The 14,084-nt window shown below is 43.8% G+C and overlaps 1 protein-coding gene and 1 long non-coding RNA gene across 2 annotated transcripts in view; one reads left to right on the top strand and one right to left on the bottom strand.

Annotated features, from left to right (window-relative positions):
* Positions 1-14,084, bottom strand: part of LOC135393181 (uncharacterized) — a 294,635-nt gene that overhangs the window by 211,744 nt on the left and 68,807 nt on the right. The gene's annotated exons all lie outside the window — the stretch shown is intronic.
* Positions 1-14,084, top strand: part of LOC135391547 (uncharacterized protein C05D11.1-like) — a 116,005-nt gene that overhangs the window by 44,099 nt on the left and 57,822 nt on the right. The window lies entirely within an intron of this gene.

Raw genomic sequence — 14,084 nt, 5'->3', positions numbered from 1 at the left:
ACTCCTCGCATGATGAAGGTAAAATTTTGGTTCTAGACTCGGAAAAAGCTTTTCTTTCTGATGAAAAAGAGAAAAAATCATTTCATTTAATACCGTTCACTTTTAAAATAAAATTCAACAAAAAAGCACCATGCATGAATCTTGATCTTAGCGATTTTCACCCCAAAGCCCCTAATGGTCATTAGAATCACAACACCAGTAAACTACCACTGCTCTTTTAAAATAATAAGTGAGACCACTCAACATCATCACCAGGCTTATGTAATACATGACCCTTTCTATGCTTGTATACTCGTCTGAGGCTACACAGCAAAAAAACGCGAAAGCCTGGGGGCAAAGTTACATTCGCGCACGACAAAGCACAAGACAGAACGCCTTTGCGGGAACTGATACATGATGTGATTGCATTCCCACTATATTAATGATTTTCTATCTTGCATTGCAGTTTAGAAAAACTATTACAAAACTATAATTTTAGGAGCCTATTAAAATTCTACTTTCTACGGAAACTATAATTGCCCTGTTACTTGGAACACTATTAATCAAGCGCCCCATTTTTTTTCTCTCTTCCCATTTCAGCCTTGTCATGCAGTGAAGGAGTCTCACAACCAAAATAATTAATTTACACTGAGGGTGCCGTACTTCAGGAATTCCTATCCTGCGCTCAGATGCAAGCGTTTCTGCACGAATACCTATAACAGCTTACTTCTTCAACATACCGAGCTTCTAACAACATCTAACAAACAAGCAGAGAAACCCACTTCTCACAAATTCAGCTTTACCATGGAGTGATTTGGAATGATTTGAGGAAAGAGCAGCAAAAATTGTGCGCACTTGTGCTGGAATTGCAATGACTTCAAAAACTGAAGCATGAGCTAATAAACTAAGAAAAAGACACTCATGTCTGGCATCAGATAATTCTTGCATAATGCTACATACACAGCCGCATTGTCCCTGCGTAAAGAAAGCACAGGACAAGGGCACACAAATTCCTTTAAGCGAGAAGGGAAAAGGCTTAAGACGGAGCGCTCAGGAATAATAGCAGAGTCACCGGACATCGCTACGAAACTCAACGGCTAGCACAAGATAACAACAAGATAATAGCGGCGGGTAAAATTGCAACACTGCTAAACAAGCCCCAACATGCCATGATGACGTCACAAACCAGGAAAAAACACACATGCGCGCGCGCACACAGCAGCTCAGGAATGCACAAGGAGAGGTGCCTTATTGGAATTTCTCCTCCATGCTCACATACCAGCATTTCTGCACAAATGCTTATAACTGCATACAGCTTACTCCATCACTCAACTCCACACTCTCCACACTCAACAACATATAACAAAAAACAAACAAATTCAATTCTCATGAACTCTCCTCTGCCTAGCGGCTTTCTTCTGCTCTACGTGGATGCTGACTTTTTCCCCTCACCTCATTGAGTAAAAGCAGTGAAAGAAGAAAAGAACCGCGAAAAATTACACGCATTTGTGCCCCAATAGCTGTAACTGCAAGAAAGCGTAGCGCACGCTAATAAACTGAGAAAAAGATGCCCATTTCTGCTATCAGATAATTATTGCATAATGCTACATGCACAGTCATGTTATCCCTGCACAGAACCACAAGAAGCACAGAACCAGGGTACACATCCCGTAAGCGAGAAGGGACAGTCACTTCTTCTCGGGCAGCTTAATACGTAAACCAAGAAAACTAGGCTTGAACACAGCTACGAGCGGGACAGACACATACTAACGAACAAACAAAACACTCCTATTCACTTCTACTGATAGAATTGGAGTGAACCACACGGTAAGAATAAAGCACACCGCTTCAGGAAGGCATATATCAAATGCAGCGCAACAGGATCCGCGTGCAGAACTCCTAAAATATCCCGCCCAAAACAAGGACTTCACCAGGGTCGCGTGGTAATACCATTAAAAAAGCTCGTCCAATCCAACAGATTACAATGCAAACGCGATAACAATTATTTTTTAAACCACTATTTCATGCAATAGTACATAAATGTATCACTCCTGTCACACGAAAAGGCAAACACATAGCACTTAGTTGTCAAGTGGGGTCCCTGGTTCAGAAAAGCGCGCGCGCGTGCACACACACAGACACACACACACTCACATTTTCACACTCACATACACAGTCTATTTTCACAACCACATAAATCCATATTATTCCTCAGGTCAATAATTATCCTACCATCGTCAAAAGAAGGCACACACGTGTATGCGAACGCAAAACAATAGGTCTTCGTTCCGGATGTAATAGGATATCGTCACTCGTCCGGCGCGAACCAAAAAAAGAAAGGAATGCATGTTCGCTATACATCAACGAAGAAAACGGTGCCGTGCTTCTGCGCAGCGATCATTATGCAGGAGTGAATTCACTTCGTTTTCCTTTTATTTCCTTGCACCCATATATTTTGCAAGAATACTATAGAGCAGAACGGGTAAATGTGAACATCATTCGCTACACACTGTAGCTCTCATCATTGTTAAACCAAACCACTTAACATGTGTTCATAGGTCTTCACTAAATAGGTGAGCCGACAATGACTCAAAATAAAATAAAATAAAATAATCATTCCAGCATCGCTGGCTGCAAGCTTGGGTACCCAACAGAGCAGCGCGCTACCATCAACACGCCATGGGCTGACCTTACACACCCGAAGCCTTTTCTGAATACATTCTGCTGTCGCCGGAATAAAATATTTATCGCGAAGGTACTACAATGTCAGCTCTGTTGCTGTTTAAGTGATAAAACAGTGCGCCCGAACCGCGCCCCACGCGAGCCGCGCGCTGGCCCGTTCTCGCGGTTTGGACTCGCGACGCGCGCGATCCGTTACCGATTCCCCGTGCGAGCGCAACGTGGGACCGTTCTCGCGGTTTGGACACGCGACGCGCGCGATCCATTACCGATTCACCGAGTGAGCGCACTGTTTTATCACTTAAACAGCAACAGAGCTGACATTGTAGTACCCTCGCGATAAATATTTTATTCCGGCAACAGCAGAATGTATTCAGAAAAGGCTTCGGCTGTGTAAGGTCAACCCAAGACGTGTTGATGGGAGCGCACTGCTCTGTTGGGTACCCAAGCTTGCAGCCAGCGATGCTGGAATGATTATTTTATTTGATTTTATTTTGAGTCATTATCGGCTCACCTATTTAGTGAAGACCTATGAACACATGGTAAGTGGTTTGGTCTTAAAATGATGAGAGCTACAGTGTGTAGCGAATGATGTTCACATTTACCCGTTCTGCTCTATAGTATTCTTGCAAAATATATGGGTGCAAGGAAATAAAAGGAAAGCGATGTGAATTCACTCCTGTATAATGATCGCTGCGCAGAAGCACGGCACCGTTTTCTTCGTGGATGTATAGCGAACATGCGTTCCTTTCTTTTTTTGGTTCGCGCCGGACGAGTGACAATATCCTATTACATCCGGAACGAAAACCTATTGTTTTGCGTTCGCATACATGTGTGTGCCTTCTTTTGACAATGGTACGATAATTATTGACCTGAGGAATAATATGGATTTATGTGGTTGTGAAAATAGACTTTGTGTATGTGAGTGTGAAAATGTGAGTGTGTGTCTGTGTGTGTGTGTGCACGCGCGCGCGCTTTTCTGAACCAGGGACCCCACTTGACAAGTAAGTGCTATGTGTTTGCCTTTTCGTGTGACACGAGTGATACATTTATGTACTATTGCGGGAAATAGTGGTTTAAAAAATAATTGTTATCGCGCTTGCATTGTAATCTGTTGGATTGGACGAGCTTTTTTAATGGTATTACCACGCGACTCTGGTGAAGTCCTTGTTTTGGGTGGGTTATTTTAGGAGTTTGCACGCGGATCTTGTTGCGCTGCATTTGATATGCCTTACTGAAGCGGTGTGCTTTGTTCTTACCGTGTGGTTCACTCCAATTCTATCAGTAGAAGTGAATAGGAGTGTTTTGTTTGTTCGTCAGTATGTGTCTGTCACGCTCGTAGCTGTGTTCAAGCCTAGTTTACTTGGTAAGAATTCTGACTTTACCGTATTAAGCTCTCCGAGAAGAAGTGACTTTCCATTCTCGCTTACGGGATGTGTACCCTGGTTCTGTGCTTTCTTTACGCAGGGATAACGCGACTGTGCATGTAGCATTATGCAATAATTATCTGATAGGAGAAATGGGTATCTTTTTCTCAGTTTATTAGCGTGCGCTACGGTTTCTTGCAGTTACAGCTATTGGGGCACAAATGTGTGTCATTTTTCGCGGTTCTTTTCTTCTTTCACTGCTTTTACTCAATGAGGTGAGGGGGAAAAGTCAGCATCCAGGTAGAGCAGAAGAAAGCCGCTCGGCAGAGGAGAGTTCATGAGAATTGAATTTGTTTGTTTTTTGTTATATGTTGTTGAGTGTCAGTATTCACTTTGCTTGATATGTTGATGGAGTAAGCTGTATGCAGTTATAAGTATTTGTGCAGAAATGCTGGTATGTGAGCGTGGAGGAGAAATTCCAATAAAGCACCTCTCCTTGTGCATTCCTGAGCTGCTGTGTGCGCGTGCGCATGTGTGCCTTTTTCCTGGTTTGTGACGTCATCGTGGCATGTTGGGGCTTATTTAGCAGTGTTGCAATTTTACCCGCCGCTATTATCTTGTTGTTATCTTGTGTTAGCCGTTGAGTTTCGTAGCGATGTCCGGTGACTCTGCTATTATTCTTAAGCCTTTTCCCTTCTCGCTTAAAGGAATTTGTGTGCCCTTGTCCTGTGCTTTCTTTACGCAGGGACAATGCGGCTGTGTATGTAGCATTATGCAAGAATTATCTGATACAAGACATGAGTGTCTTTTTCTTAGTTTATTAGCATATGCTTCACTTTTTGAAGTCATTGCAATTCCAGCACATGTGCGCACAATTTTTGCTGCTCTTTCCTCAAATCACTGCTTTTGCGCAGAAGAAAGTCGCATGGTAAAGCTGAATTTGTGAGAAGTGGGTTTCTCTGCTTGTTTGTTAGATGTTGTTAGGAGCTCTGTATGTTGAAGAAGTAAGCTGTTATAGGTATTTGTGCAGAAACGCTTGCATCTGAGCGCAGGATAGGAATTCATGAAGCACGGCACCCTCAGTGTAAATTAATTATTTTGGTTGTGAGACTCCTTCACTGCATGACAAGGCTGAAATGGGAAGAGAGAAAAAATTGGAGCGCTTGATTAATAGTGTTCCAAGTAAGAGGGCAATTATAGTTTCCATAGAAAGTAGAATTTTAATAGGCTCCTAAAATTATAGTTTTGTAATAGTTTTTCTAAACTGCAATGCAAGATAGAAAATCATTAATATAGTGGGAATGCAATCACATCATGTATCTGTTCCCGTAAAGGCGTTCTGTCTTGTGCTTTGTCGTGCGCGAATGGAACTTTGCCCCCAGGCTTTCGCGCCTTTTTGCTCGCAGGTGTAGCCTCAGACAACGAATGTATGAGCATAGAAAGGGTCATGTATTACATAAGCCTGGTGATGATGTTGAGTGGTCTCACTTATTATTTTAAAAGAGCAGTGGTAGTTTACTGGTGTTGTGATTCTAATGACCATGATGAGCCTTTGGGGTGAAAATCGCTAAGATCAAGATTCATGCACAGTGCTTTTTTGTTGAATTTTATTGTAAAAGTGAACGTCATTAAGAGTCGGACAAAGGAAATAACCTTGTGATTCAATAAATAATAGGAGTGTTTGTCTTTGCCGCTGTCTTCTTCAGACAGGATGTGATGACGTCACACAGTGTTTCAGGTGTGTGTAGCAATGCATTGACTGTTACTGGAAAAAAGTGTAGCAATAGAAAAATGGTGTGTATTGTCCTGGACGGATTTATGATGAGCACTGTTTTTGAATAAGAGGAGTGCGTGTGCTTAGAAATAGTTTGATGCTGGTTTTCTGCTTTGTTCAAGTGTTTCTTTTCGCTTTTTCCCCCCTTGTTGTCTGACAAACGTGCGCTGATGCCCAGACCTGTTCTGACTTGCTTTCTTTCTACATGTAGTTTTTTTCATTTAAAAAAACATTCTTGACGATGTCGATAGTGCTGCCTTGAATGGGAGTAGAGCTAGAACAATTCTTAATAATTTTGCGATTCATTTAGTTGAGAGAGTAACCGCGAAGGGGACAGGTGTGTGACTTTATCCAGGAGGAACAAAGCGTCATTATTCAGTTAGCTGCCTGGCTCTCGGATGGGATGGACATGTCTTGCTGAACCATTATTTTATTTTTTCCTGTACTCGTAAGTCCCATTTAGTAAGACTTTGGGGTGAAATGCTCAATTCCTACAATCACCTCTCATGTACGGTGTTTTTCCGCAATAGTTCCGTATCCAATCGTTATAGTAGAATAAAGGAAATAATCTTGGGATAGTGATTCAATAAATAACAGGTCCCCTGTCTAGAGCGTACGCGTCCTTGAGGCACACAGGTGCATGATGACGTCATACCGCGACTCTATTGTTTCAGGTGGACCTTGTCCAGAGGAGATGGGTTGGACGTTAGTGGAAAAAACAGTGTAGCCCTGAGGCAATAGGATGACGTCACGACCAATGAGAAAGGTCTGCAGAGGGTGCAAGGAATCACTTCTGTCTTGGACACTGGCGGGTGTGGACGCGTTAATTCTGTTCCTAGCAATTGCGATGGCCGTTACTGGAAGAGCGTAGCTTCGGTGGGGCTCCGTTTGCCTCTGATGGGGTATGGATGTGTGGTTCGTCACTGGTGAATGGTGTTCGACGATACAGGTGGATTTTGTGACCAGCGGATTTAGAATGAGGGAATGTAGTGTACGTGTCCGATGATGGTGAGTGTCTCTTCACTCTGTTCAAGAGTTTGCTTTCCTCTGTTGCCTAGCAGTCGTGTGATTTGTCCTCGTGTAATAGCGTTTCTGACATGCCCCGACATGCATGCTTTCCTCTGTACGCTTTGTATATTTTTCTTTCTTGACAAGAAAGATTCTTGTCTTGACGACGACGCTAGTGCTGCCCTGAATGGGAATAGTGCTAGAACAATTCTTAATAATTTTGCTATTAAATTAGTTCAGAAAGTAACCACAAGAGGGACAGATGCATGACTTTATAGAGGAGTAAAAAGCATCACGATTGAGTTCTGTGCCTGGCTCTCAGATGGAAAGGACGTGTCGTTCTGCGCTCCTCGTGACTGATGTGTTGTGTAACTTAATTCTTTCGCCAACTTTATCCCCGCTTTTTTGTGATTTTCATGTCGGGCGCTGGTTGCTGTTGCCAGGCATCCCCGTCATTTTCTATCTTCTTCTGCCTCGGGAACGAGAGTAGCGCTGGCGTGATGCTTAATAATTTTGTCATGAAATTAGTTGAGAAAGTAGCCGCTAGGGGGTGCAGATGCGCGACTTTATAGAGGAGAAAAAAGCATTATGATTCAGTTCTGTGGCTGGCTGTCGGATGGAGCAGTCGCATTGTTCTGCGCTCCCCGTGACTGCTGTTGTGGTGGGCTGTTTTGCTTCTGTGCCTGATTCTTTTTGTTGATAGCTATTGATGGTTAGCATATTTACTCTTGCTTTCACAACCTCTGTATTATGAGTGTTTTTCTCCTTGCATGTCCAGAGCTGTCCTAACCTGCCAGACATGCCATGATGACGTCACAGTTCACGTCACAGGATGTCCAGAACTTGTGGTCACAGCTGAAGATGCTTTGCAACCTGCCTCTGTGTTCCGTCGCCCAGCGATGGTCAGCGGGCGTCCGGGACCGCTTTCTTTGAGATGGCATCGTTGACCTTCAACAAAACTCCTTCTCTCCACTCTATCTCTGTCTAATTTTTTTATTTTTTATCAGCTCAAGTAGCCGGCAACTCACACTGTGGTCTGGACACGTCTTAGATGCTCCCTAATTAGTGTAATGGCTCACTGAATGATCCTAATTATTGTGGGGGGACCCAAATTACTCTAACTGCTAATTAATGGCGTCCAGGCCACTGTGTGAGTTGGCGGCTACTTGAGCTGATCCAATACTTCACATGGGAGCTGTGCATCGTTTCCTTGGAGGAAACGAGTCAAAGGAAGAAGGGAACTGTACCATCTACTTTTTAGGGAAGTTGAAACGAAAATGTTTCCTGTATACCCAGAGTTCGTCGCGGGCCACTTCACCGTTGGGACTGGTGCATTCAGACGTCGGAAGCGTCACCCCAGTCCATGGGGGAATCAAATTATTTTGCGGTATGTTGTGGTCTATCCAATGAAGACGAAGGGTGAAGTACTGGAAACATTTCGTCAGTACAAGCAAATGGCAGAAAACTTGCATGGGTTGACTATAAAGACACTTCGAAGCGATAACAGAGGAGAATACACTGGAAGAGGCTTTGCCCAGTACTTGCAGGAGCATGGAATAGAGAGACAGCTTACGGTTCCAGGTACGACCCAGCAAAACGGCGTGGCCGAGAGGATCAATCAGACTCTGTTAGATATGGCCAGGTGTCTCCTGCTAGAGTCTGGCATCCCCAAGACACTCTGAGCCGACACACTTGTAACTGCCAGTTACCTACGAAATAAGTGTTCCTCAAGCTCGGTTGGCGGGCATGTGGCAGAGTCGCTGGGGTTCGGGAAAGAAGTCCGTATCGACCACATAAGGGTATATGGATGCAGAGCCTGGGCCATAAAGAAACAGCGTCGACGGTCCAAACTGGACCCCAAGGCAGTAGAATGTATATTGGTTGGGTACCCCGAGGGCGTAAAAGAATACAAGTTGTGGGACACAGAAACCGACAGTTTCTTCGTCAGCCGCGACGGTTACTTCGACGAAGATGGCTTTCCGTGCAAGAGCATAAACGACACGCAGTAACCTTGTAAACCCGGATTCAGCAATGGTTCTATGTTTTTCGACTTGGGTTCTGAAACCTTTGACGGCGATAACCCAACGAAAGCGCTAGTGGATCCGTTGGAGGCTCCGCCAGCGACTGCAAACGTGTGCTCCTCAACTGCTAACGTCGCCACAGGTCCAAGTTCTGAATCAGCGACTACGATGCCGCTGTCTGGGCGCTCCGAGCGGTTAGCTGCGAAGCCGAAGCCAAGTTATTCGTGCTTTACAGTAAAAAGAAGTGATTTCGTGCCTGATCCAAGAACTGTGGAAGAAGCACTGTCAGCGTCTGACGGAACCGAGTGGCGAAAAGCCATACAAGAGGAGCTAACAAATTTGAAGAACAATGAAACATGGGAGGTAGTTCCTTGGCCGAGCGATCGACATGTAATCGAAAGCAAATGGGTCTTCCGGAAGAAGTACAACGAAAACGGTGATCTAGACAGGTATAAAGCCAGGCTGGTTGCCTGTGGCTACTCACAGATTGAAGGAATTGACTTCAAGGAGACATTTTCGCCGGTGATTAAACTGAAGTCGGTTCGTATACTTTTGGCTTTAGCAGTCGAAAGAGGGTGGTCCGCGCACCAAATCGACATTACGGCCGCCTTCCTGAACGGATTGTTGGAAGAACGCATCTACATGGAGCAGCCGGCGCTGTTTCATGAAGGAAATAGAGATGACGTCTGCCTTTTAAAGGGAGCTTGTACGGGTTACGCCAGTCCGTGAGGCAGTGGAATGTGCGACTTGACGAATTTCTCAAGAGCGTAGGCTTAACGAGGTCAAAAGCGGATCCCTGTATTTATTTCGACAACCTGGAAGGTATCGTCGTTGGAGTGTATGTAGACGATATCTTGATCATTGCGGAAAATGAAGACAAAGTAAGGAAGTTCAAACAAAGCATTGGAGCCACCTTTGATATCAAAAATATCGGGGAGGTTAGCCACATTCTCTCTATCAGAATAAAGCGTGGAGCTGATGGGAGTTTGACCTTGGATCAGTCCGGGTATGCCGAAGACACTCTGGACGTATTTGGGATGAAAGACGCAAAGGAAGACGACGCATATTACGTCTTCGGAGCTATTTGAATAGTTTTAGTTTAATGTTTGGTTTGGTAACGCTGTTCCAAAAGGGAGGTCATCGACCCTACACCAACTTCTGAGGACAGAACGCGCGGCAAGTAATCAGCAGGTTTAAAGGGACCGAAAAGTGAAAAATAACCCCCATATTTTTGCCCACTGTCGTGCACAACATCGTTGTTTGATAAGACACAGAAAGCATTACTTCACAATTCGGCATATTTTTTACGTATAAATATTTTGAAGATTGCCGAAACATGGACGGTGCTGCCAGCGAACGGAGAAAAAGAGCAACTTGGGTTTCAGGTCCAGGGCTCCCAGGGATTGGTCAACCCTTACCACGTGAGAGTTAATTTTGTAGAGATCAAAGCTGACGCACATTATCTTACAGCTAAATGCCATTTTAAAAATGACGCTCACTTCCATAGCTTTTACGTTAATAAAGCATTCAGCTACTTCACCGCTACGAGCTACGATCCGCCGCGCCATCTGCAAGGCCGTCTGTGTTATCGCGTTTATTGTTTACGTCGTGGGAGGTCGTGTTGGTCGCGCGAAGAGAAGTGAATGATATGTTCGTGGTTGTTGTGTCAATTATTCGAGAGACCTACATATGCCTGGTGTAGTTTTGGTGTTCGGGGATGCAAAAATCATGTTCGTTCACCATTGGCGGCGAGCGTTTTCTACCACAAGATTCAACAGGAGAGTGCGCGAAAACGAATGTGGTTCGAAACACTCGGTTATTAGATGTAGCAGTCGTGTCGTGTGTGCTGAGCTCATTTTGCTGCCGATGACTACGAAGATGCCGTAGACGGCGAATTGCGAAAATGTCCGAAGCACACTGGTGCTCAGTACCCAGTGATTTTGCTTCACCGAGGTGACGAGTTCAACACAACGTCTTAGGTATGTACAGGCGTCACACATGTATAAATTATAATATAGCAACGACGTATTCCATTTAACTTATGTTATCCTACTTGTCCCGTACTCAACATTGTCAACATCAACAAATTTAATTTTAGGGGCCTTCCAGTGTTGAAGTGGCGCAAGACTGCTTCGTGTGTCTGTGTGATCCAGGCACTCAAGTTGACATGACAGAAATAGCTGAAAGCAGGTATGCAAAGTCCACAGATGGAAGCACTAGATTTAATTGTTACGTGTTGCAGACTTTGTGACATTTTTTTGAGTCTTTGGACAGGTGCAGAACATTAGTATGACGTCAACAAGAGGAGAAGAAACCGATGACAACTACTAGCTTGTTTGAAGGGTACAAGAATACTTCCTGTTGAGATGTGGTTATGACTTTATGACTAAGGAACGCTAATTAATTTTCTAGAGATGCATCCTCTACACTTGAATGCCCAGTGAAACAGCAAACGTTCATTGTCTTTGAAGCCCCACTACTGGAATTGTTCAATGTGTGTCAGAGCTGTGGTGAGCCATGCAAGGTTACCACATCATATTGGTCCTAAATTTGCAGAGTTCCCCTAACTCGGACGCAACTGTCATTTCTCTTTATTGCTCTTCCGATCCAACCTTCTCAGAGATTAATGTGGTTCACCATGTACTGCATGGCCACTGCCTTTCTCTACTCATGCTTTCGGTTTCTTGTTCTGTTGAATAAATCTTCACTTGAGTTTGCAGCAATCACGCTGTCTACTGTGTTTGCCCCTCATCTATATTGATGTGCTGTAACGGTATAGCACATCAACATACCAACAACCTACCAAACAACCTTGCCTAGTCCTACTTTTGGATGGAAACTACACGATGTGGTAACATCCACATATATAATGTTTTAATTGACGGAGATTTGCTGTTTTTGTACAACCTTCATTGTACATTTCTTTTGTCTCACTTAGCATGCCTGAAGAAATGTTCTGATCTTCATGAAAATGACAGGTCATTGTTTGATCTGCAGCATTATTGTTCCTGTAATCTTTTCACCAACAGAGAATACAAAAGTGAACAAATGGTAAAATGTAACTAGCTTGTTAAATTCAAAAGGGAAAGACGAAACTGTTTATACTTCTCTTGTTTATTTTGTTGCAGGTTTTACAACTCTATCAAGTACGTCAAAACATCAGAGGGCAGGAAGTCCTACTCTGTTTCCTAAATCCCTGGACAATAAATAAGAAAGATATAGTTTGAGTTGTGACAAAATGTTGCTTCTGCTCTTATATTATATTTCAATTAAATGTTACGATGCATTTGTAGTGTACACCGAAGCCAGTTTCAATTTGCAGGGCTGTCAAAAGTACTTTACAAAAGTACATCTCAATTACAGTAACAGAGAACTTATGCAATAAATTATTTAGCCATTTTGGGGTACTATGCACACCAATGGTGCATGGTTAACTTTGAACCCAGATCAAGGGTTAATAATACTTGATGTCAGCCCTAAAGTCCTTCTTTACAAATGTTAGTTGGTGACGTGATAATGAATCAGTACTCCGTTTAGCAAAACAGAGTTCATTAATTGTTAAATCCCAATCTTGGTTCAATTATTAGCTGACATTTGGAAACGTGGTCACTAAGAACTATACTAAAAGGTTATGAACACAGTTCAGCTGAATGACACTGATGAAAATTATCTTACTTACTCCTCACATGTACAATTGAGACATCAGTATAACCTACAAATACATCTATGCCCACAGGTTACTTAACCCTCCGGGAGCAAACTAGTAATTATAATATGCTGTGACAGCAAAGAAAAAGCAATGAGAAAAACTTGCAGCAAACAAGAAATGAAAATATGCTGACAACATTTCTACAGGTCAGCGCACTGAAGGGAAAGCATCCCTAATAGCATGCATGACGCAGATCGAGATCCAGTGGAGTACTTTCTATTATATTTTCTCGGAGCATCCCATATCCTTCTTGTGAATGGCCGACAGGTGGTATAACGGAATTTCCTGCAGAAATAAGGGTTTTCCGTCCAGTTTGCCGTTCAAGTAGCGCGTAAAGACCACACGGCGCTGCCGTGTATGTTGCCATGCTCTTCGGTTTCTCGGATGTATGTAAAAGACACTTGCAGTACTTCGGTGTCAAGGCACAGTATTTCGAAATATTCGTTAGTTCTGATGCAATCGTCTGTCTGCTTTTCACACGCATTCTCTACCTCTCGGCAGCAAAAACCCTAGTATCCATCCGTAGTAACCGTCGGTTTGCATTTCACACATGAACGCCTGCACGACGAAAACACAGCGCTTGTTTCGGCTTACACAAGTGCTTCTCCCTGATACATGGAAATTTCACAAAGCAGTCCATGTTCACGGCACGGTGAGCTACTGTTGAGGACGAATGTGACTCCGATTAATCTCTGGACGAGGAATCTTCTGCTGCGAAGAACACACTTTCCAGCATGCTAACGCACGAACAACAGTTCTGTGTGAGCGACAGTTCTCGAATGCGGAATTCCAGCGCACTCATGTTCAAGAGGCTCGACATTCTCGACGTAGAAAGTGGTCACAGATGCCCACTGGCATTTTCGTTTTCGCCAGATTAGCGCCCGGAAGTGCGCGTATTACATGCGTCCTCGACAGATGGCGCGGGGTCATGCAATTGTTGACAGACTGCTCGGTTTCCTACTAGATCCCTGGATATGCAATTATGGAAAATTCGATTACAGAAAAACTACAGCGATTTCAGCGGAGTTCTTTGATATTTGAACTTTTGATGGTTCAAGCTTTTCGCTGAACATAAAGTTTCGATAGGTTTATATTCACTTTTCGGTCCCTTTAAGCTGTGGTTGGTAAGAAGTATCGAACAATACTGTTGAAGACCGTGAGCGCCGTTTTCCAAGGCAATGAATATCACAACAAAGAGCTGTCTACACATGCACTCTAAAAACAGAACTTCACCGCATAGCACGCTGTGCTCCAACCATTGCATGTGCTCCTCGAATCAGAGGAGATAACCCTATCATTCGTGGCAATGGTTGGCGCACAGCATGCTATGCGATGAAGCTCTGTTTTTAGAGTGTGGTGTCTATCAGTTAGGTAGCTAGCTAATTCGCCGAAATGATATAGAGTGGTATAGCGCGCATTTATTTTCGCAGTACATGGCTTTCCCGACGGGCAAAACAGGAAGTTTTTAATCATCCCATGTAAAAATATACTCGTGCGTGGGCGTGTGTGTGCGCGCACGCACCTTTGAAAACCTGAGTGTGGCCATG

This window comes from Ornithodoros turicata, chromosome 4, assembly GCF_037126465.1.
Source record: "Ornithodoros turicata isolate Travis chromosome 4, ASM3712646v1, whole genome shotgun sequence".
In the NCBI taxonomy this organism is placed as follows: domain Eukaryota; kingdom Metazoa; phylum Arthropoda; class Arachnida; order Ixodida; family Argasidae; genus Ornithodoros; species Ornithodoros turicata.
This window is presented reverse-complemented; position numbering and strand designations above follow the sequence as displayed.